At 34.4% G+C, this 25,327-nt stretch overlaps 1 pseudogene; it reads right to left on the reverse strand.

Moving 5' to 3' along the window:
* Nucleotides 1-6,578: 6,578 nt before the first annotated feature.
* LOC149545087 (14-3-3-like protein GF14-C) lies at nucleotides 6,579-18,786 on the reverse strand (annotated as a pseudogene).
* Nucleotides 18,787-25,327: the final 6,541 nt, after the last annotated feature.

The following is a 25,327-nucleotide window of genomic DNA, read 5'->3' on the forward strand; positions in this document are numbered from 1 at the left end:
TTATTAAGACCACTTAGTTAAAAGATATACCCCGATTCAAGTTGATTAAAACTAATTTAGTACCTGATACTTGGTATGCTTTGTAAGTTGATTTTGAGTCTTCTCTTTGCAAACTAATCCTCTCTTTTGATCATCTTGCACATACCTCGAGGTTAAGTTTTCTGGACCTCATTTTAGCTTGAGACTAGCCATTCAGGCTTGGATCAGTAAAGGGCTAGGTTCCCTTGCCATGCTCAAGAGACAGTGCTTCAAACACCACTTTCAGGACACATCAGCTAAGCTATCCCTCCTGGATTCCTTCGTATGACCCATAGTGCTCTATGGTTTGGTGGTTTGGTCCTTCCCTTTTAGACATGGATTAGGCCATAATTGAGCATACCCAAACTCTACTCCTCCTTAGTATTATTAAATGTCATAGATCTGCCGTTTACAATATTATTTTGGATGAGTTTGAAGCTCACCCATTCAGGCTCACATCTATTTTTGACCTGATCTGGTTTCTCCACTGCTTTTGTGGCTTTGTAGACTTGACTGAAGGCCAACACAGATACCCTTACTTAGCCTATTGCTCCTCAGTTGCTATTGTAGACTTTGATATAGCTAGTAGAGCCCATTATTTGTATGCTCAGGCTACTATCCTGCTGAGTTTAGTTTGGATTGACATTGACCGTCTCCCTCCCTATTAGTTCTCATTGCATGCTCCTGCTCATCTACTCCCCTATCAGCAGGAGTTGAACGGGCATGTCACACTTGAAATTTATAGGTAGTATATCATACGGACCTGGGTGGATCCTCTAGGGAGACTACGTCCGAGGATGGATTTCTACGTTGAGCACTTCTTAGATATTGAGGATGGGATTATTGTGCATCCTAAGTACTTACACAAATATTGGACACACACACTACATGTCTCCCTTGGCCCCTTCAAGGTTGGCTCGCACAGACTCTAGATCTAGGTCGATCGCCATATTGCTAGAGAGGATTGGGTGTGTAGATTTTGTATCTTAGCAGAGGTAAAATCTAAGATCCAATTCCTTTTTAGATGCCCCATATACTACGAGATTAGAGGGAGACTTTATTGTTTGTTTAGAGATTACAGATCCCTCTCAAATTTTTTCAGGTACACAAATCAACATTACATTACGCTCTATCTCTGTAAGTCCTTACAACTTTGTGACCATACTTTATAGCTTTCATTTCCCAAGAGTCAGACCTAGGCACAGCCTATTACGACCTTCTTCTCACCCTTAACTCTCACTCAAGGTGTGAAGCGATTGTACAATTTCCCTAACAAGAGCCATTCTAGATCCGTGAGACCCTACAAGGGATCTCTTCACTAGCGACACTCCTCTTGTAGCACTCAACTTCATCACAAGGCCTCTAGTAGCTACACAGATTAGTCGTTGTTGGACTTTTTGCCTATGAGGATAGATACCTAATCTTTTCTATGATGTCTCTTATTTTATTCTTCTTCTGTTGTACTTGTTCTTTTTTGGACACCATTTGTCTGCTTTCTTCTCGGTGTAAGCTTCCTGTCCCATGGACCTACGTTGTGGTCTTTTGTTGGACATTAATTAAATTATCTTATCTTATCTTATCCTCTTCACTGCGCTGATTAGGTCACCTACTCTGCTAAGAGATAATAGAACACGTCCACTGATTTTTGGTCTAATCTTAATCCTTCACTTCACCGTTCACATATTACTCCTTGTCTATCACATTGTTTGCATCACTTTTCATCACCACTATCTATGTTAAAACCTTCTCTATTTAAGGAGTTACGTAAAGAGTTTTCTAAATACTTCCATTTTTTGCCTCTTCATCTATATAGTTGATCAAAAAACATACAAATCTGTGATCTACGTCATAAACACATAAAACTCTCTATAACAACCTCTACAATTAAATGTCCCTTTCATGTTAGCTTGAAAACAATTTACCTCAAAGTCTGTATCATTTTTTACTTTTATGTAAACTCTGCATTGCTCGAAACTTACTATTCCCTGATACTCGACATGTTGTTGATGCTCGATCTCTACTGTGCTTGGTACTTACTATGTAACTCGGCACTTACATGCTTGAGCTTAATCAGTAGGTGTTGAACTCATCTTGTATGGAAAATACTCGATGACCACATACTTTCTCAGCTTCTATAGAGCTCGGTATATACAAGTTTATATACATGACTCGGCCTATATAGAGTAGCTCGATCGCAGTAATGACCGTCTTGAATCTTCCTAGCAAATGACTAAGTGTTGGACACTAATAGACAACAATAGTTAGAGATACCAAAAAATTCCTACATAGCCACCCACACACTTTCAAACTTGTAGGTTTCAAACTAAAGGTTAAGTTGCATATCCAAGGACCTATTTAGAAGAATTTCTCTTATCCACTTTTTATTTGATCTCTGACACATTGCAGGTATAGGTCGAGTTCAACATATACCCCAACTTTTAGTAGTGTAGGTTCTAGTTGAGGATCTAAGGCATAAGATCTTTCAAACCCAAATCTAGTTTGAGTCTGAAATAGTTAGGTATAGGTTGAGGCTAACCTATACCCAGACCAAAATGAAAAGTTTCCCATTTCAAGATTGATAGGTTTTTGGCCGTAAGGTACAAAAATTAGGTCATTTTATGTCCCCGATAGGTAGAAAATAAGTCTTCAAGTAGCTCTCCTCTTTTGTTTTCTTGGGTTCACATCTTATCTCTACTTCTTTGCACTTACTTTTTAAGGCAGCAATTCGAGATGAAGACCCTTGTTCCACCCTTTGGGAGCATCTATGGTGCATTCATCCTACGGGAGTAGCCATGATGGAGGTCATTTGAGAGAATGAATAAATTGTTACTTAACACTTGGTTTTATTCACATTTCTATTTGTGAGAGTAGTCATGGTGGAGATAATGTAATAAACTTCATGACTCGATGTGTGTTGATTCACCTTCTAGGAGTATCCATGAACGTCATGATAAGATAACAACACCCTATTGTGATTTCATGATGAGCACTTGTGTTCATTTTCATTTCCATTAATGGGAGTAGCCATGATGAAACCACCCTCTATGAGTAACCATAGTCAGATATTGAAAAGGACTCCTCCCTCGTTTAAATAGAGCGTTAATGTTGTTGTACCTATGGTTGGGTTCCTTCCATATGACATAGATAACATAATTATTGTGATATGATTATTATGTTGATAATATAATATTTTATTTTTATATTATAATTAAATGTGTGTGTGTGCATGCATGTGTGTATTTTTTTCTCAATAATATTTTTTAAAAAATTTATTAATAACATAAAGTTTACATACAATGGAAACACCTTGGATTTACTTTAATGAGGATCTGCAGTTGGGATTACATTACAATCATCTTTGGATCCAATAAAAACAAAAATCTTAACCAACGTTGTACTTGGTACTGTTCCCAAAAAGGACAAGGACAAAAGATCAAGTACCAATTCCTTTAAACTTTGCATAACCATGTTGGATGTAACATTTGCAAAGCCATCCTTTATTATAATTTCTCATCACTTTTCTATTATATTGACTTCCATATTTTCTCACATTAGTTATTTTACTCACTTATTATAAGACATTTCATAGAATAATTTGTTTTGTGGGTGAGATTTTGTAAGAATTTTTCCTTTAGTTTGTTAAATAATTTGTAAAGATATTTAATTCAATAAAGTAGATGTTGAATATTGTTGTTGAATTTGGCTTCACAATTGTCAATTGCTTCACAGTTACTAAATTTCACCGAAGAGCACACCTACTCCAACATGGTTACACAACAAGAATTGTTGCTAAGATGAGTGAAGAAAACTTTTATTTTTAGTGGCAAAGTATTTGTCTTTAATTTTTTAATTAATTATAATCTTAATCTTAAATATAAATCTAATTTTACTTATAAAAACATACATCTATAATTTTGTAACATTAAGAAAGAGACAAAATGATTGCTTAGCATCATATAAATATGTTTCCCACTTAGACTCCTAATGGAGAACATATGTGGATATTTAATATAGTGAAATACATAAAGATATCATTTCTAATACTAATTTCATCTTAAACACTTGTCTTGATAAAACCCTTATCTCCAATAAAGGCAGCTTTGATTTACTATGATATCCACCTCTTGCCTTATATTCCATTCTAAACTAATCATGATATAACCCTTCTTACTAAATCTTAGACTTCATTTATTGCAGTGTACATTTTACAATTGAAATACTCATAATCTATCTTGTAAAAATGTAATTTAATTTATTAAATCATGAATTATCTAACTAATATTTTATGGTAATGTTTCTATTAACAAAATTAATTTGATATTTTTTATTATTATATCATCCAATTGTAAAATCAATAAAATTCCTCTTATAAGTAGAATAAATCAAATTATATTTTGATATATAACATAATTAAATATGGATGATTGCCAACGTCATTAAGGACTTCAAATTCAACCTGGGCAAGTTCAAAAAGACTTACGTCAACCATACTTTCTGAGAAGCCAACCCGGTTGCTGACTGGTTTGCCAATGATGTCGTCACTAGAAACTTGGTGATGACGTGGAGGAATGGTGACGAAATTTCGGCAATGGCGACTGAGTTGCTCTGGCTAGACCGAATCTAGGGTACAAATATAATCCCATTTTAATTATGAAAGTATTTTCCAAATTGCACGTGGAAGGGAAGTAATTAGAAGTTATGCAGAGCCTTTTTCAAGACATAATTGCGCATACAGAAGGCACACTTCAAGGGCTGGCATGAACAGAACCACTAAAAATTGTAAAAATGTTTTCATTTTTTGCGTCCCAAGCAAATTAGAGCTCTGTAAAATAGCTAGTGGTATAGGGTTTGTAGAGCCGAAGACTACCATGGTTGGAGAAAGGATCAGAAGAGAGCCTTTAGGGGAGTCAGAGAGTTGGAAGGAGAAGGAGAAGGTTTGGCACAAGCTCAAAAAAGGCAAAATAACCAAGTTCATGGAGAAGCTTCACAGTTTTGACGCTGGGGTCACAAAGTTCATGGTGGAAACTTGGAGCAACAGGAGAGTCAAAATTGATGGAGTCACCCACCAAATTTTTGAGGGCTTGATCACAGAGGTGGCGGATATCCCTCGGGATGGCATAAAATTCTACAGGGACAAAAAGATGTCGGCCAATGCTGTAAACGAATTCATCAAGGATGACAAGGAGAGAGACAAGCTTATCAAGGTTGACACCTACTACGAGATGGAATCCATCAAAAAATTATGGAGGTATGTTCTCAGGATTCTCATTGAGTATATCACACTTGATCCCAGGTTCGACAAGATAAGAATGCACCATTTTGCTTTGTTAAACCACTTTAGGCATGGTGTTAAAAAAAAATTCCTTTCTATCTTTACACTTCCATGTCTAAGGGTATTGAGGGTTTCAAGAAAAAACCTGTTACTAATCCTGCCCTCCACGAAGGCATTCTTCTCCTGGTTTACGATTTTTTAAAAATTCAAACCAAGGAAAAATCCTTTGGTGACCAGAGTAGTGTTTCGGAGGATACTACCAACTTGAATTCGGAGGATGTCCAAGTTGTTAAAACGAAGGATGAGGAAAACTCCACCAAAGCCATTTCTATTGCTCGCAATCCCATCATTCCCAATAGAAAGAGCCCTAGAAGCCACCGTCCCCCTCCCCCCAAGCCTGAGCCTCAAGAGGAGAAAATGGATAGTGAGGAAGAATATGAGACTAACATTGACTCTAAGGATGAGGACAAGGAGCTGGGGAAGGATAATGTGAAGGAATAGGAGAAGGGGATGGATAGCGACAAGGAGGGGTTTGCCCTTGATGCTCCCCCTGGAAACCCCAAGAAAAGAAAAGCTGACCAAGCCCTGCTTCAAGAAGACCCCAAAGCCCAGATTTTTGAAACCCCTAGCCCTGACTTGCCCATATCCCCACCTAAGGAGATGATTGAAATTATGGTGGAGAAAAGTGAGGAGGTGATAAGGAAGAGCAGGAGGAGGGCTTGGAGGAATTTCAACATGGATATTGCTAGGTTGGGTATTGTCAAAGAACTGATGAACATCTAGGTGTTGGAGGACCTTGATGGCATAACCCACTTTGACGAGCTAATTGACCTTGCTCTGTAGGTCATTTTTGACAATGCACGAGAAACTGGCTTCAACCTCTTGAACAACACAAAGAATTACTTGATAGATAACTTCTGATTTATCAAATGGTTGTTTCAGGAAATTGAGGCTCTAAAGGACAAGAAAAACCAGGATAGCATCCAGAACACCCACAAGGATAAGGAGATCTTAGGAAAGAAGGAAGATCAGGATGGTAGCCAGAAGAACAGTTGTGGCTAGGACACCAAGGATGGACAAGAGGATAGACTATCCTTGATTGCACAGAAAGTCCATAGGTTTGAATCCATCCACCAGATCCTGACAAAACAAATTGTGGATACCTTGCACACTTTGAATGAGAACATTGTTAACCTGGGGGACTCTCTGATGAAAGCCGGCTTCGGTGGGGATACGGTGTAGAAGACCAGGATGGATATTGGACAGGATGAGTTTTCTCTGAAAGAAGCTAGGGACCAGGTGAACCAGGTGGACCAGGTGGATGCCCAGAACAAGAACCAGGAAGGAGCAGACAATCAGAAGGACAACAAAGCTGCAAAAACTCTACAGGACCTGGATAAGGACAACCAATAGTTTGTTTTGCTTTTTGTTTTTCTTATACATTAGGTTGTTGGCTTTTGCCTCCTGACCTTGTGCCTTTTGTTGGTTTTGGCTTTTCGTAGCAGTATCATGTTAGCTAGACTTTTTTAATTTTCTATCTTTAAATGTTGTAAACTTTTGGGTATCAGGATCCCTGTAAAACTTGTTTTACTTAATCAAAAACATAATTAAATATGGATCAATGATAAAAAAATAAATTTAAAAATAAAAAAATATATTAAAATCATAAAATAGACAATTATATTGGTATGCATTCAAAGCATGTGCATATGTGTAATCTTATCTTATAATTATTTGACTTTATAGTCTTATTTGTTTGAAATTTGATAATGAAAATTTCTTATTTGTTTAAATCATTTTATTTTTGTGAATCAACTATTTGAAATTTAGTAATATATTTTCTTTAATAATAATGAAAAATAAATTATTTATGGTTAGCTCTCTTTATTGTAATGTGACAAATAAAAGTTTTTTTAAATCATTGCATTTTGATTTGCTAGATTTTGAGAGTCCTCTGTCAGATTCCAAGTTTCTACGATAATTTTGCCTAAAAGGCAACGAGAGTTTTAGCCCTTGAAGCATAGTGTTTCCATTAGCGGAGATTTCAGAATTTGGTGTTTGTGTGAATGGGAAGAAAAGATTAGCTTCTGCTTTTTAGTGGTCAAAACAAAATTTGAAAGCCACAGGCATAATAGTCATGGTGTTATTGGGATTTATTCTTTTCCATTTCTGTGTAGGGAAAAAAAAAGGGCCACCAATTGTAATGTCCCCAGTATGAGGGTTAGATTGGGACAATAATACTTGAAAAATAAAGGTTAGAATTAAATACTAAAAATTATAAGTATATTATTTTCTCCTTATTTCTAGCCATTATCTTTTTCTCATCTAGCCATTTATACAGAGCTACACATTTCTCGCACTGGCATGTTAGCCATTTATACGAGGATCTCACCTCTTGCACTAGCACTAGAAGATTTATTTTTAATCCTATCCTAGCCATTTATATAAAGAGTCTTGACTCTATAGTGGTCTGAAGCCATTTATATAGGCGAGCAATGTCCTTATACTGGCACCATGGGTCCTTTCATTCATTTTGTGAGAAATATACAAACCAAATAATTTATTTATTTATATTTCTAAATACCAATTAAAATTGAATTATAATATCTTTTAATCAATCTCTCTCTCTCTCTCTCTCTCTCTCTCTCTCTCTCTCTCTCACACACACACACACACACACACACATATTTAATATCTCAGTATAAATGGATATCCTCATTATTTAATCTCCCACTCATAATGTCATACGAGTGTCCATTACCTTAGTATACCTTTCTTTATGTATGAGCTCTTGTTCTCCACGTGTGCTATCTACAGCTTGCCTTGGGGTATGGGTCCCCTTTCCATGAGCTATCCTTGGTCTATGAGCTATCCTTGTTCTACGATCAAAGGAATTAACTACTTTGGATTGGTGGATGCTGTGCTTAGACCGAACCCTTGTCTTTCCATGGTGATGGTTGTGTCACCCACTTGTCCTGCTCCTCGTCCATGTAGACTTTGTTGAATCGGCGATGGAAAGTCTTTATACGCTCGATAGTCCCTCCGAGTTCTTCGATGTGACCATTTGATTATTTTTGGTGCTCTAGGTTGACCCTTACCCATGTCACCCTACATTGTTTGTACTCGGCGGTGATTGTGGTGATGATAGGGCATCCTTTTTTGTCCTTTGTTTTATTATTTAGTGATGATCTCATCCCTTAACTCTATGACGTATCCTCCTTTTCTTCCTTTCTCGCTACCCCTTTTGTAGTCATTCTCAATCTTTAATATATGGTGACCATGCCACCTTGTGACACTTCTAAGGGTCATCATAAATATATTTTATTATGATTATATTTAGTGGATATGTAATGAAATAACTTTCACAATAGAATAAATAATATGAAATATTATATAAATATTTGATAATAGCTGAGAATAATAGGCCACTTCGAGGGGGCAACCTCCAAATATCTCCAGTGAGACCACACTTCACAATATCGTGATGAAATAAGACTCACAACCTCCTATATATACCTAATTATTCTTAAGTTGAATAGACACAACCCTTCATAACACCTAGGCCGACTTACCTACTTAATTAAATATATTAATGATGACTTAATTAAGGATTAAGATAGCCAGAAGTTGACTATTCATAACCCTGTATACAACAATATTAAGGGCGTAGCGTGCCCCCCTCTCTTGAAAGAAGCATTGTCCTCAATGCTAACAAAGTGTGGATTCTTTTGAATGAACTCCTCATCCTCCCATGTGGCCTCTTCAACTAGTAAATTCTTCCATTGGATGAGATACCAAGTTAGGGTTTTGTTCCTCAGCTTCTTCGTGTGTGTTTGAAGAATGCACTCTACTTCCAAAATTATTATTCCTTCTTCATCAAGTTTTGGTAGTACTATTTGAGTAGGAATATTCTACCCAATTACAAGAAACATGAAAAACTGGATGTATCTTTGTTATTGGTGGCAACTCAAGCTTGTAGGCAACACTACCAATCTTTTGCATGATTTGGTATGGTCCATAATATCTTGGAGACAACTTATTATTCTTTTTTTGTTGCTTCATTGAGATTTGTTTATAAGGCTATAATCTCAAGAAGACCTAGTCCCCAACTTCAAAATTTCTTTGACTACGATGTTGGTCTGCTTGTTGTTTCATTCAATTTTGTGCCATAGCTAAATTCTCCTTGAGTCCTGAAAGTACTTGTTGTTGATGAAGCAAGTGATCCTCTGGTGCTTGAACTCTTGGTGACACCTTTAATGATGATGTGATGGAAGGAGGATGATATCCATAAAGTGCCAAAAATGGAGACATTTTTGATGAGCCAAGAAAAGAAGTATTGTACCACCATTCTACAAAAGGTAGCCAATCTACCCATTGAGATTGTTTTTATGAAGTGAAACAGCGTAGATATCCTTCCAAACATTTATTAACCACCTCAATTTTCCCATCTGATTGCGGATGGTATGAAGAACTATGAGCCAATTGAGTACCCAAACATGAGGATAAATCTTTCCAAAAGTGACTGGCAAAGATAGGGTCACAATCACTAACAATAACCTTAGGTGTACCATGTATCTTTTGGATATTCTCCAAGAAAACTTTTGCCACTATACTTGTTGTGCAAGGATGTGATAATGCAATAAAATGTGCATATTTAGTGAGGCAATCAACTACTACCATGATGACATTATGACCTTTAGATTTGGGGAGCCCTGTGATGAAGTCCATGGATACCTCTTCCCAATGTTGGCTAGGAATAGATAAAGGCTGCAAGAGACCTGGTGTCTTTATTGTTTCCCCCTTATTTCTTTGAAAAACCAAACATTCAGCCTCAAATTTTTGAACATCACCTTTTAGCCCTTCCCAAAAAAAATCTTTCTTGACTTGATGATATGTCTTCAAAAATATCGAACGATCACCAATTGGGGACTCATTTAGTTCTTTGAGAATCTTGTGTTTAAGAGTGGAATTCTTGTAGAGATACAAGCGCTCTTTATACCAAAGAATATCCCCCTTTAAACAAAACTTATCTGAACTACTAGGGTCACTTTTTATTTTCTGGATGAGATTACTTATTGCAACATCATTTTCCCCCTCTTCTTTGGCTTCTACCACCCAATTTTCTTGTAATATTAAAAGGGCACACAATGAGGCTTTACCTTTTACATCCTTCCTAGAAAGTGCATCAGCCACAATATTTTCCTTCCCTTTCTCGTATACAATTTCAAAGTCATATCCCAACATCTTAGTGACCCATTTTTGTTGCTCTTCTGATGATAGTCTTTGTTCCAAAAAATATTTTAGGCTATCATGATCTATCTTAACCTTGAAATTTCAACCCATTAAATGAAGCCTCCATTTTTAAACTGCATGAAGGATTGCTAACATTTCCTTCTCATAAAGAGGTTTGAGTTGATTTTTAAATTTTAATTGATGAATCTCAAAAGAAATTGGTCGAACTTCTTGCATTAGAACTGGTCCTATCCCATTTCTAGAAGCATCACATTCCACAATGAATTCCTTCATGAAGTCTAGAGTGGCAAGCACTGGAGTTGTACACATAGCCTTCTTCAATTGCTCAAATGATACATTAGCATATTCATTCCAATGAAAAGAACCCTTCTTCAATAGAGTTGTAAGGGTGTTGCTATATGACCATAATTCTTCACAAACCTTCTATAGTATCATGTCAATCCCAAGAGACCCCTCAATTTCTTAATAGTTTTTGGAATAGGCCATTCCATGATAGCCTTAATTTTTTTAGGGTCCACCTTTACTCCTTCATGTGAAACTATGTGTCCCAAATACTCCACCTCCTTAAGACCAAAAGCACACTTAGATGGCTTAGCATAGAGTCAATGATCTTTGAGTAATTTTAATGCTTGATCTACATGCTACAAATGTTCTTCCCAAGTCTTGCTATAAATTAATATATCATCAAAAAACATTAACACAAACTTTCTCAAGAACTTCTTAAAAATTGAATTCATCAAACTTTGGAATGTAGATGGTGCATTGGTAAGACTGAATGGCATCACCAAAAATTCATAATGACCTTCATGAGTTTGAAATGTTGTCTTACAAATATCTTCCTCCTTAATTCGAATTTGGTGATAACCCGATCTAACTTGGTAAAATACATAACTCCATTTAATTCATCTAGAAGATCATCAATGACTGGAATAGGAAACTTATCTTTAATGGTGTACTTGTTGAGCACTCTATAATTTGGACACATGTGCCAAGTTTCATCCTTCTTACGCACCAGCACAATAGGTGAGGAATAAGCACTTTGGCTATGCCTGATAATTCCTGCCTCTAGCATTTCCTCAACAATTTTTTCTATCTCACTTTTTTGTATGTGTGGGTACCTATAAGGCCTAATGTTTGGTGGCTGACTCCCTAGAACTAGTTGTATGGCACGGTCATGATCCCTCTTAGGAGGAAGTCCTTTAGGCATATCTCCAAGAATCAATGAGTGACGATCAATTATTGCTTGTAAATATGGATGAGTAAGAGCAGAAGATTGAGAGACTTCTAATGAACATAGTTGGGCCACAAATCCATCCGCACCTTTCTTAAGAAGCTTTTGCATTTGATGAGAGCTTACCATCTGTGGGGATTTTTCCTTCAATCCCCTTAGCTCCACTACCTTTCCTTGTGATTGAAATCACATGAATAGTTCTTGGAAGTTCATCTCAATTGTTACCAATGTAGTAAGCCATTGTACTCCCAAAACAATATCCGCTGCACCCATGGATATCGCATACATTGGGGTATCAAATTGATAATCTCCCATGGATAATTTGATGCTATGACACTTCCCTGAACAACTAATTGTGCCCCCATCTGCAATCAAAACTTGAAACTCTGGGGCTGGATATATAAAACAATTTTGAAGAGTTGCCAACTTTTTGTTGATGAAATTATGAGTACTACCTAAGTCGATCAACACTGTTACTTTCTGCTTCTTTAAGAAACCCACTACCTTGAGAGTTTGTGGTGCACTGAAACCTGAAAGTGCATGACAAGAAATGATTGGTTGAGAATCATCTGATTCCTCACCTAACTCCCTATCCTCGTCTGATATGGTCTCATCCTCTTCTTCCTCACATGGACCTTCAATATAGAAAAATTTCTTTTCACTATATTTTCTAACACAATTAAAACATAACCCTTTTTCTCTTTTCTCCTATTTTTTGTGGAGTCAACCTAGTAGGTTGAGGAAGATAAGTTGTTGAATATCATTTTTCTCTTGTCACATTAGCCCCTTGCTTTCTAGTAATCAAGAACTTCTCCTCTACCCTGTGTGCCAATCTAAAAGACTCGTTTACTGAAGTGGGACAAAACATGTGTACCTCATGTTGAATGTGATCCTTGAGACCACCCAGGAATAAATCATTCAAGTTCTTCTTTGTAATTGTATCCACTCTTAAGGATAGAGTTTGGAATTTTTGAATATAGTCCTTAACTGATCTTGTTTGTTGAAGCTTAGCAAGTTGGCTAAAGAAGTTTTATGTCACACTATTTCTATATTGTGCTTGGAGTTCTTCTGTAAAAATCAACCATGATACAGTGAAACCCTTTTTCCTCCTATGAGTACAAAGCCAATGATACCAAATGAATTGCTCTAGTTCTAGATATAAGGAAGCCATCGTAACCTTTATGGGATTTGATGTACTTCAAAAAAAATCTGCATTTGATTTATCCATGTTAGAGGATCATTGTCATCAAATTTGCGCATATCCACCTTTGGAAAAAAAAATTCCTAGATCTCGTAGGATTAATAAAATTTGTGTCACTATTAGTCGACTTGATGGTTTCACCTTAATTGCTCGAGATCTCCTTCCTTCTTTCATTTATATAAGTTCTTAACATGCTTCGTATATCTGATATATCTCCTCGTAGGTCACACATATCCTTCTTAACCTCTTCCTTGAACTTATTAAGTTCCTCATTCGGATTACTATCCTCTGTTGCTTCCCAATCCTAATCAGAGGATTTCCCCGGTGTGGTAGAATTATTTTTGCCTCTTGTTGGAGGCCCCGTCATGATGGAAAACTAATGTTTTTGAAATAAATCACACAAATGAAATGTAAATTCTCTGATTTGTTTGTTTTTTCTATAACTTACTAGGGCCAAGAAATCCTTACTCAAAAAAAATCCAAATTTTTTTAAAGCAAATTTGCTACCTTGAGAGAGAATTTTCCTAATTTTACAATATCTTGTTTATTTTTGTTTTTCAATTTCTCCAAGCTTTGAATTTAGGATCCTCTTCTATGTATTGAAAAACCCAATACAAGTTATACTCCAATTTGGCAGGATGTGAGAGATATGAAGATCTCAAAAAATTGTGTAGATATAGTAATTTTGCAATAATTTTCTCAAATATGCTCCAGTTCCTCTAAATTTTAGACTATAGCTTCTTTAATATGGTCTTCGAAAACCCTTTAAAAACATTTGAAAAAAATTGCTAAAATTGGAAAGTTATGCTCTTCCCAAAATCGCCCCAATGTTGAGAAAAAATCTTGCCTCTATGGTGCCAAGATCATGCTCTAATACCACTTGTAATGAAATAACTTGCACAATAAAAGACATAATATGAAATATTATATAAATAAATGATAATAACTGAGAGTAATAGGCCACTTCGAGGGGGCAACCTCCAAATATCTCTAATGAGAACACAATATCATGATGAAATAAGACTCACAACCTCCTGTATATACCTAATTATGCTTAGGTTGAATAGACACAACCCTTCATAATACCTAGGCTGACCTATCTACTTAAATAATAATATAATAATGATAACATGACTTAAATTAAGGATTAAGATAGCCACAAATTGACTATTCATAACCCTATATACAACAATATTAAGGGCATAGCATGCCCCCTCTCTTGAAAGAAGCATTTTCCTTAATGCTAACCAAGTGGATTCTTTTGAATGAACTCCTCATCCTCCCATGTGGCCTCTTCAACTAGTAAATTCTTCCATTGGATGAGATACTAAGTCAATTTTTTGTTCCTCAACTTCTTCTTGCATGTTTGAAGAATGCACTCTGGTTCCAAAATTATTCTTCCTTCTTCATCAAGTTCTGGGAGTATTGTTTGAGTAGGAATATTCTGCCCAATTACCTTCTTCAAACAAAAAACATGAAAAATTGGATGTATCTTTATTGTTGGTGGCAACTCAAGCTTGTAGGCAACACTACCAATCTTTTGCATGATTTGGTAGGTCCATAATATCTTGGAGACAACTTATTATTCTTTTTTTGTTGCTTCATTGAGATTTTTTTATAGATACCTTTCTTTATGTATAAGCTCTTGTTCTCCATGTGTGTTATGTATAGCTTGCCTTGGGGTATGGGTCCCCTTTCCATGAGGTATCCTCAGTCCACGCACTATCCTCATTCTATGATCAAGAGAATTAATTTCTTTGGATTGGTGGATGGTGTGCTTAGACTGGACCCTTGTCTTTCCACAACGATGACTGCACCACCCACTTGTCTTGCTCCCCGTCCATGTACACTTTGCTAAATCGACGGTGGAAAGTCTTTATACACCTGAGAGTCCCTCCAAGTTCTTCGATGTGACCAATTGATTATCTGTGGTGCTCCGTGTTGACCCTTACCCACATCACTCTGCACTGTTTGTACTCGGCAGTGATTGAGGTGATTCTAGGGTGTCCCTTTTCATCCTTTGTTTTACTATTTAGTGATGATCTCCTTCCTTAACTCTATGACGTGTCCTTTTCTTCCTTTCTCGCTACCCCTTTTGTAGTCGTTCTCATTCTTTAATTTATGGTGACCATGCCACCTTGCAACCCTTCTAAGGGTCACCATAAATATATTTTATTATGATTCTATTTAGTAGATAACTTACTTTATCAACCATTTAATGAATTATAGTGTTATTTTATATTTGTTAGATATATTAGGATTATTTTTATTGTGCATTCTTTTGTCAATTATTATCATTTGAATAATATAAAGACATCTAATATTATTATTGTTATAGACAATTTCATTATTTCATGAATCAATATATATGTTTTTATTAAAATTAATAGATATCAAATGTCACTAGGGGGTTATTACACCAATATTGTACCTCACTCTTTGTCTGTGCTTACAAACACTAATAAATAGGATAATAAATGTTGGCTTATTAACTTTTCAAATATAATTCAAGATCCCTAGAGAATTCTAGAATTTGTTGAACATTCTAGAAATTTATTTTTTGAATTTCTGTTTCAAAAAATTAATTTTATCCCAAAAAACTACTTCTAGCCAATTAAAAATTAATTTAAAAATAAAATGTTTTTAAAACTTTAGATGTTGGCTAGTTTTGATAAAAATATTAATGGAAAGGAGCAACTTGGAACATTCGTTCATGTTAGTGAAATAGAATCTATAACTTGTAATAGCACTTGAGGATATTTTTGTGTTTTTCAAGTTACCATTCAAATGAATATATATATATATATATATATATATATATATATATGAAATAAATAGGCATGCCTCTTGAAGAGACATGTCTCTTTAATATATTAACTTACATTAGATATAATTAGATATAGTTATAACACAATTAATATACTCTTAATGTATTTTTTATGTGTGTGTGTGTGTGTGTGTGTGTGTAAAACTCTTAATATATGTTAATTATTCCATATATAATATTTGTAATATATTATATATCTCATATATATAATATAATTTATTCGACAAAATAATAACATTAACACTCCCTCTTAATGAAGAAGGATAAAACACATAGATATTACACCATAGGTAATATTTTTAAAATAATACATATAGGAAATCTTTGATCAAAAGATTTCCAGTATATGATATCATATAAGTATTGGCCTATCAGAATATCAATATAAGATATTCACCAATTTCTATTTGATATCATATTTGGTAACATGAGCACTGGCCTATCAGAACATCAATCAAATGATATTCACCAAATACTTTGAGTAATGGCCTATCATAACATCAACTAAATGATATCCACCAAGTACTCAATGTGGTAATGGCCTATCAGAATATCAAGGCAAGATATTCACCAAATACTGAAAATATATCTATACAAGCAACTTGTAGATAATCAAATTAATGATATCAAACACCTAGTTGTTGATTTATAAGATAAAGCTTTTGCATGAAACAATTTCACAAAAAATGAATCATGCTACAAGTTATTGTAAAGACGTCACTTTACAACAACTTCTCTTAATACAAGTGATAATCATTTAGAAGTCATCACTTCTTCATGATATACACAGGGGACAAGTTCATACATGTATGACATCAAAAGTTCGCATAAAATCTCCACGAATACTATCATGTGGTATTGTCACAACATTCACCATAAAACATATCAAAGAATAAGGTTTCTCCCTCTTAGTTTGATATCAACTTTTCTGACCTCTTAGCACAAAGTTCTCTCCGATGAAGTGTTGGACTTCCTCTGAATCTGTTATCATCCTTCTAACCTCTTGGAAGCAAGTCATGTCATGCTTCCCTAGTTCAATGGGTATCCTTATAGCACAAAGCCTTCCAGCCTACATACATGAGACTTTATCCCATGAATCATAGTCCTTTAGCTATTATAGTTTCTGACTAGTGTTGAATCTATCAACAAGGTCTACTCCTTCTGAACCAATATTGTCAAAAGTTTGATTGAAGCATTTCTATTTTCTGCTCCCTCTCTTTCTCCAAGGTTGCCTCTAATGAACTGTCAGACTCCCTCTCATTATTTCAATCATCAAGGATATTTGCTTCAAGAAACTCACATTATCCAACCTAATCATTAGATGATTCGTGAATCCTAAATCACAGCTTCTTTGGAGCTACTGTCATAAGATTGAGTCTACAAAATATTTGGTAGCATGCCTAATGTACCAATCTTCTTTTCCTACAAGAACATCCTCATAGACAAAGGAAAAGATCAAGGCAAATAGCTCTTTATAGTAATTATAGAAATACAAAATAAGAGAGAGACTACAATTAGTAGATACCTGCAATACCCGAGGATAATAAATACTTATCAAATTAGGAAATGCCTCCATGTAAGAATTTGTCAAACAATTTGAGTATTTTTTCTGCTCCTATATAAGGATGGTTCAAATGGGAAAGGAACATTAGTTATCATTCCCCCTTACAATGTTAGATTCCCACTCTTATATTATTGAACATAGAGGTACACCAACAAAGTTGCATATATTTGGACACACAACCTATCTCCTTGTAGCTCAAGCCACATTATGTCCCATACCCATGTCATCATTTCTTTCTCCATTTCCAAGAAAGAAAGTCATTATCAATATGCACACCATCTAGACATCAATGTCATTCCACCAAATACATCCACTCCTGCTTATTCAGATTGTATAAGCTATGCATTGTAAATGTTAAAGCTTGATGATTAATATTCCCAACATTTTCACAATATCTAGTTGGAATTTTATCCAGCTGTGTTTATAAACATCTTCATACCTTTCGCAACATACCATTTTATAGTAACACTCAGCAAAGGGTAAGTATGAATCACTTTGCACGCATAACATTGTTCCCAACCATAATCTCTACTTCAGATCCATCACACTAATGGTTCCTATGCCCTTCTTAGCAGATCCAACTCACAAATTTACAATAGAAACCACACACCATTTTAGCAAGGGCACAAGCACAATTTGGAGAATTCAAAATTTTGTAGTAAAAATATAGAAAAGTTAAGCACCAGACCAATTCTAATAGGATGCGTCAGGGTGAGCTTTGCCACCGCAATATCCTATGCAACCTTGTAAGTGAGCAAGGTTCTCTCAGTGCCTTCCTTGCGCTCTGCTCCGGTCTTAAACTCAGCAAGATAACGATGGTAATCGCCCTTCATCTTCAAAAAAAAAAAAAAAAAAACTTGGACTCACCAGTTGTAGAGGATGGAATGAGATGAGAGTCCAGGAGGCGCAGGACCGAAGCACAAATCTTGGTAAGCTCGGCCTCGACCTTGGCCCTAGACTCTCTTATGCTCACCACATGTTCATCGTTGCCGCAGCTCTCTTCCTTCTGCTCAATGGATGAAATGATCTGCCACGAAGCCCTTCAATCTGGGTAACATTATATCTCTTTAAACATCATTGCAGTAAAATCCTCTTACATATTGACTCCCTTAGATTCAAGATATGAGTGATATTTAACTTCTTTTAAAACAATTGTAACTGATGTGTAATTTGCTCACAACTGGCTCTTCTATTGTCGCGTCTCTTCAAGACCAATTTTCTTTGTTGAATTCTTCCAACACTTTTTGATTTCACAATTAATGTCTCTGCCACATAGGTGGGTGACAGACACTCTTATCTTGTTTACATCCACTCTAGCCATGTCTCTTGCAAACCCAACATCCAAACTTCCTTGTATATATTTGTTCGGGGGCACATAATATAGGCAAGCATTTAGACGCCTGTCACTTGTATTCTCCATTTAAAGAATTTAATAGGATGCTTTCTTTTGTTGTTGGCAATCATCTTTTCCTTACACGTCAAGTTTCGATTGGTTCAAGAAACCCCTTTTCTTTATATACGCATGTGGGAGTTCAATCTTTTCAAATACACATTCTTTTGGCCTTCAATTATTCTTCGTATACTGGTTTCTATTAATTTAAATTATATGCAAGTCCATATACAACTTCTCCATAGATCTTTGTCTTTTCTATCATTGGTTTTGTTAGAATTCCAGGCATACTTCTTGGGCGTGACTTAAGTCTTTGCAACATACAATAAATGAAATTTACAAATGCACTCAAAATACACAGGGTTGATGTTCTGATCCTGCTTTTATCATCACATAACTCTGTTGATAGATATTGGTTAATTTCACCACCATATAATATTATAAACTATTAACCTACTAGATATATATACTTCTATATATATTACGTCGAGAGTAATCGTTCTCGAGGCGCCTATTTTTATTTAATCCCAAAGTTATTTTAATCGAAGTTGGGATTAATGAAAATAAAAATAGGCGCCTCGAGAACAATTACTCTCGGCGTAATATATATAGAGGTATATATAGCTAGTGGCAGTCGCGGCGCAATAAGAAAAATATTTACTTTTTATTTTTTATTTTGATAAGGTTACTATAAAATTGTTAATTAATTTTTAATTAGAGTTGTATGAAGTTAGTATAAAATTATGCTTCAAAATATTTTTAAAAATTTAATATAAGGAGTTTAATATAGATTAAAAATATATTTTTTTATTTTTGGAATATTGTAATGTAAAATGTTATAGTCATACATAGATATATGGTTAGGGACAAAGTTACCATTATAGTTAATGTTAACCTTAGGGATAGAATTAGGGTTAGGGTTAGCATTAGAGTTAGGGTTGGAGTTAGGGTTAGGGTTTGAGCTATGGTTAAGGTTAGGGATAGAGTTATGGTTATGGTTATTGTTAGAGTTATGGTTATGGTTTAGATTAGAGTTATGTTTATGGTTAAGGTTAGGGTTAATGTTATGGTCATGGTTAAGGTTAGGGTTAGAGTTATGGTTATGGTTATGATTAGGGTTAGTGTTAGGGTTATAGTAAGGCTAACGTTAGAATTATGCTCATGGTTAAGGCTAGGGTTAGAGTTATGCTTATAGTTAGGGTTAGGGATAGGATTAGAGTCCAATTATGGTAGAGTTAGAATTAGGGTTAGAGTTAGGTGTAGAGTTATGTTTATGGTTAAGGTTAGGGTTAGAGTAATGCTCATGGTTAAGGTTAGGGTTACGGTTAAGGTTTGAGTCAAATATTATTTTAAATTTAATATAAGGAGTTTAATTTAGATAAAAATATATATATTATTTTTGGGATATTGTAATGTAAAATGTTATAGTCATACGTAGATATATGCTTAGGGACAAAGTTAGGGTAAGGGTTTGAGCTAGGGTTAAGGTTAGGGTTAGGGTTAGATTCTAATTATGGTAGAGTTAGATTTATGGTTAGAGTTAGGGGTAGGGTTAAGGTTAGTGTTAGGATTAGAATTAGGGTTAAGATTAGGATTAGAGTTAGGGTTAGGATTAGGGTTATAGATAGGGTTAGGGTTAGGGTTAGGGTAAGGTTCTAGGTTAGGGTTAGGGCTAGGGTCAGGTTTAGGGTTAGAGTATGAGTTAGGGTTAGATTTTGAGTTAGGGTTAGGGTTATAGTTTGAGTTAGGGGTAGACAGAGCATTATAATTTGGGTTAGGATTAGGGTTAGGTTTAGGGTTTGAGTTTGAGTTATGGTTAGAGTTAGGGTTAGAGCTAGAGCTGGAGTTAGAGTTAGGATTAGAATTAGGGTTAGTTTTAGGGTTTGAGTTACCAATAGAGTTAATTTTACAGTTGGGTTAATGTTAGAGTTAGGGTTAGGGTTAGAGTTTTGAGTCAAGGTTAGGGTTAGAGTTAGGGTTAGGGTTAAAATTAAAATCCAATTATGGTAGAGTTAGATTTACAGTTAGAGTTATGGGTAGGGGTAGGGTTACGCTTACAGTTAGGGTTAGAGTTAGATTTAGGGTTAGGGTTAGGGTTAGGGTTAGGTTTATATTTAGAGTTAGGGTTATATATAGAGAGAGTTATATCAATGTTAAGGTTAGGGTAAGGGGATTGAGTCAAGGTTAAGGTTAGAGTTAGGGTTAGGGTTAGGGTTTCAGTCAGGATTAAAGTTAGGGTTAGGGTTAGAGTCTAATTATGGTAGAGTTAGATTTACAGAAAGAGTTAGATTTAGGGTTAGAGTTAGGGGTAGGGTTAGGGTTAGGGTTAGGGTTAGAGATAGGGGTAGACAAAGGGTTAGGCTTAGGCTTAGGGTTAGGGTTAGGGTCAAGGTTAGGGTTAGGTTTAGGGTTAGAATATGAGTTACAGTTAGAGTTTGAGGTATAGTTAGGGCTATAGTTTGAGTTAGGGGTAGACAGAGTATTAGAATCCTAGCTACGATTAGGGTTAGGTTTTGGGTTACGGTTATGGTTACGATTAAGGTTAGAGTTAGGTTTAGGGTTATAGTTATAGTTAGGGTTAAAGTCCAATTATGGTAGAGTTAGATTCAGGGTTACAGTTAGTGGTAGGGATAGGGTTACAATTATAGTTAGGGTTAGGGTTAGGGTTAGAGTTAGAGGAAGGGTTATAGTTAGAAGTTTTCTTATGGTCACAGTTATAGTTAGGAGGGGAGTAAGGGTTGGGATTTTAGATTATATTTATTATTATATAAGGTGCCCTATATAATAATATGTATATTCCCACGCTCATGGATAAGGTTAGGGAAAGAAGTAGGACTGTGGTTATTAGTGTTACATTTAGAATTTCATTTAGGAGGGCATTGTGTGCTATTTTTTCCCCCTATTCAACCCATCACTGATGTCTGATCTGAGAGACCTTAAATGGGATAGGTTCTTTGCAGAGGGTTAACATCGCTAAAGTTCGCGGCTAACATTTTGTGTTGGCTCGATTTCTTCATTGACCACGCTGGATCATTTTTTCTTGGTCGGGTTGATTCATGCTACGAGATTCGATAACTCTTATTTCTTCACGAGCTATCTTCCCATCTTCCCAAAAGTGCAAGATGTTGCCATGCATTCCCATTCTAACGTTTCTTTATATGCTAGTGTCTTCAAAACACTCTAAAGCCTAGAATTGCACAAGATGCTGCCATGCATCTCCATTCTGATGCATCGTCATGCTACATTGTTTCTTCAATTCTCTGAAGCCCAAAATTGCATCATGCTACCATGCATTGCCTTTCCAACATTTCCTCACTCCACAATGCTTTCATGAGTCTTTAAGACCCAAAATTGTGCCACATGGAGGGGGTTCACACCTTTTGTGCTATCTGCTTCGTTTGTTGGGAGGAATCTCTTCACTACATCTTAGTCATCCATTGGAAATAAAGCCAATCTTGATCGACGAATGTGACTTAATCCTTCATTGGGAGGAGTTTCCTCGTTGCATCTCAGTCATCCTTTTTGAGGGGAGAATCTACATCGACGGTTGCGACTTAATCCTTCATTGGTGAGGATTCACGATGCATCTATGCCGTCTATTTCGAGAGGAAGACCTTCATCGATGACCATCATTCATTTTTGGGGAAACCAAATTCCCCCTTGGGATCAACCTTGCATTTTTTGTGGGAGGTTAAGACATCATGTTATCTCTTTTCATAGTTTTTTGCCAGCGACATGAATGTCTTTCCTCTTCTTTCCATGAGTCTCCATTCTAGCGCCTCCTTAAGCTGCATTGTTTCTGCAATGCTCTAAAGCCCAAAATTGCATCATGCTACTACATGTCACCTTTATGACATTTCCTCACTCTGTAGTGCTTTCACAAGGCTCCAAGACCCAGAATTGTGCCATGTAGCAGGGGTCCCCACCTTTCGTGCTATGGTTACAATTTAGATTTTAGGGTTATGGTTAGAATCAAGGTCAATTCTAGAGTTTATAGAATATTTAGAGTTAAGATTAGGGATTAAATATACATGAGGGTTAGCATTGGGTTGTATGATAAATACAGTTAGGATTATAGTTAGATATATCATTTAGATTAGGTTTTAGTCAGGGTTTAATTAGACTTAAGATTAGGGTGAGGATCAAGGTGAAGTCTATATTAGGGTTCATATCATGGTAGGATTGAAACTAATGTTAGGGTTAACATTGAAATTATGATTAGGGGTAAGGTGAAGATTTATATTTGGTCATGATTGTGATTTGTTCTAGGATTAGGGTCTAAGCTATGATTAATTTTATGATTGTACCTTTAGGGTTAGGGTTTTGTTTAAGTTTATGATTATGGTTACAACTATGGTTTATGGTTCAAGTTTAAAGTTGGGAATGTGATTAGGATCAAGGATTAGTAAATTTTTTAAGAGTTCAGTTATAGGTTTACACCATGGTTAGGACCTTGGGACTGGATTTAGAGTTTAATATCATGGTTATCCATATAGGTAGGTTTAGGATTTTGATCAATATTTTGGAGTTTTTTTTTACATTATGGTTAAGGGTTAGATTTTAGGGTTAGGACTATAACCAATATTAGTGTGTAGGTTTTTGGTTTAGATTATGGTTTGGACTGAGATTTTCGTTATATCAATAGGGATATGTTTTAGTGCTATAATTATAGTTTAATGTTGGATTATAGTTATATTGTACATCAGTGTTGGGGCTAGTGCTAAGGTAGGGGTTGTTGTTAGGGTTAACTAAGGATGACAATTAGGATGGTTTATCTTTTCAAGTAGAAAAAAGAACTCATATTGATTCAAAAACAAAGAAATTATACTTCGAAAATATTTTTCTATGTCATAATAGATTCATTTATTTTAATTATTGTATTAGTTAATTAGTTGTTTGATGTTTCAAAGTAAACATGTCTTATTTTATTTAAATTTAAATAATATTATTGTTTTGAATTGAATTTAGCTTAATTGTTAATGATCATATTTATATTTCTAATATTAACTCCAATTTGATCAAAGACCAAATATATTTTTGGTATTTTTGTAAACGAACTTGCTTAACACTTCCCTATTTCAAAGTTAATAAAATATCATTTCTATTGTCTTAGATTTGAGAGTAAGTAAATTAAATAAGTAATAATAAATGAACATTATGATTAATATATTTCTAAAATAAAAATATATTACTTAAAAACTTGTTTACTTTAAATGAATAAAGTACTCATTTAATTGTAAATTTTAAAACTAGAAATTAATCTACATATATATAAAATATTTATTCTTTTTCCTATTTGCATACAAATTAATTAAAATCTGAACTTTAAACTACATAAATATTTTTAAAATATATATCCATCAATAAATAGTTTAGAATAAAGTAAAATCTAAAAATTAGACACATATAGAATCTTTTTAATTTCTATATACATGTTTTTCTAATTTATTTCTACAAACATGCAACTGATATTTCTATTATCCATTTTTTTCCATTCTAAAAAAATCTAAATGTAAATAGAATTTTTTTAGATGCATGCAATCTTTCTAATTTTTTCTACATACATATATTAACATTTCTATTTTATATTTTGTTTTTACATTATGGTTATTTCAATCAAAATATGTAGATTTAAATAGAATTCTTTTCAAAAAAATTTATTTAAATTTAAATAACATTATTGTTTTGAACGAAATTTAGCTTAATTGTTAATGATCATATTTATATTTCTAATATTAACTCCAATTTGATCAAAGACCAAATATATTTTTGGTATTTTTGTAAACGAACTTGCTTAACACTTCCCTATTTCAAAGTTAATAAAATATCATTTCTATTGTCTTAGATTTGAGAGTAAGTATATTAAATAAGTAATAATAAATGAACATTATGATTAATATATTTCTAAAATAAAAATATATTACTTAAAAACTTGTTTACTTTAAATGAATAAAGTACTCATTTACTTGTAAATTTTAAAAATAGAAATTAATCTACATATATATAAAATATTTATTCTTTTTCCTATTTGCATACAAATTAATTAAAATCTAAACTTTAAACTACATAAATATTTTTAAAATATATATCCATCAATAATTAGTTTAGAATAAAGTAAAATCTAAAAATTAGACACATATAGAATCTTTTTAATTTCTAGATACATGTTTTTCTAATTTATTTCTATAAACATGCAACTGATATGTCTATTATCCATTTTTTTCCATTCTAAAAAAATCTAGATGTAAATATAATTTTTTTAGATGCATGCAATCTTTCTAATTTTTTCTACATACATATATTAACATTTCTATTTTATATTTTGTTTTTACAATATGGTTATTTCAATCAAAATATCTAGATGTAAATAGAATTCTTTTCAATAAATCTAGATGTATATAGAATTCTTTTAATTTTTTACATACATAAAATCTTCTAATTTTTTTCTACATACATAAAAGAATAATTTCTATTTTCTATTTAAAAAAAAAAGCTATCATAAAGATTGATAAAAAAATTGATTGCATATGCATTCTTTAGTTTGTGCACTAAATGCACAAAATAAATTGTA

The sequence above is a fragment of the Cupressus sempervirens genome, chromosome 8 (genome assembly GCF_028749045.1).
Source record: "Cupressus sempervirens isolate cs-2001-9-10 chromosome 8, ASM2874904v1, whole genome shotgun sequence".
Lineage (NCBI taxonomy): Eukaryota > Viridiplantae > Streptophyta > Pinopsida > Cupressales > Cupressaceae > Cupressus > Cupressus sempervirens.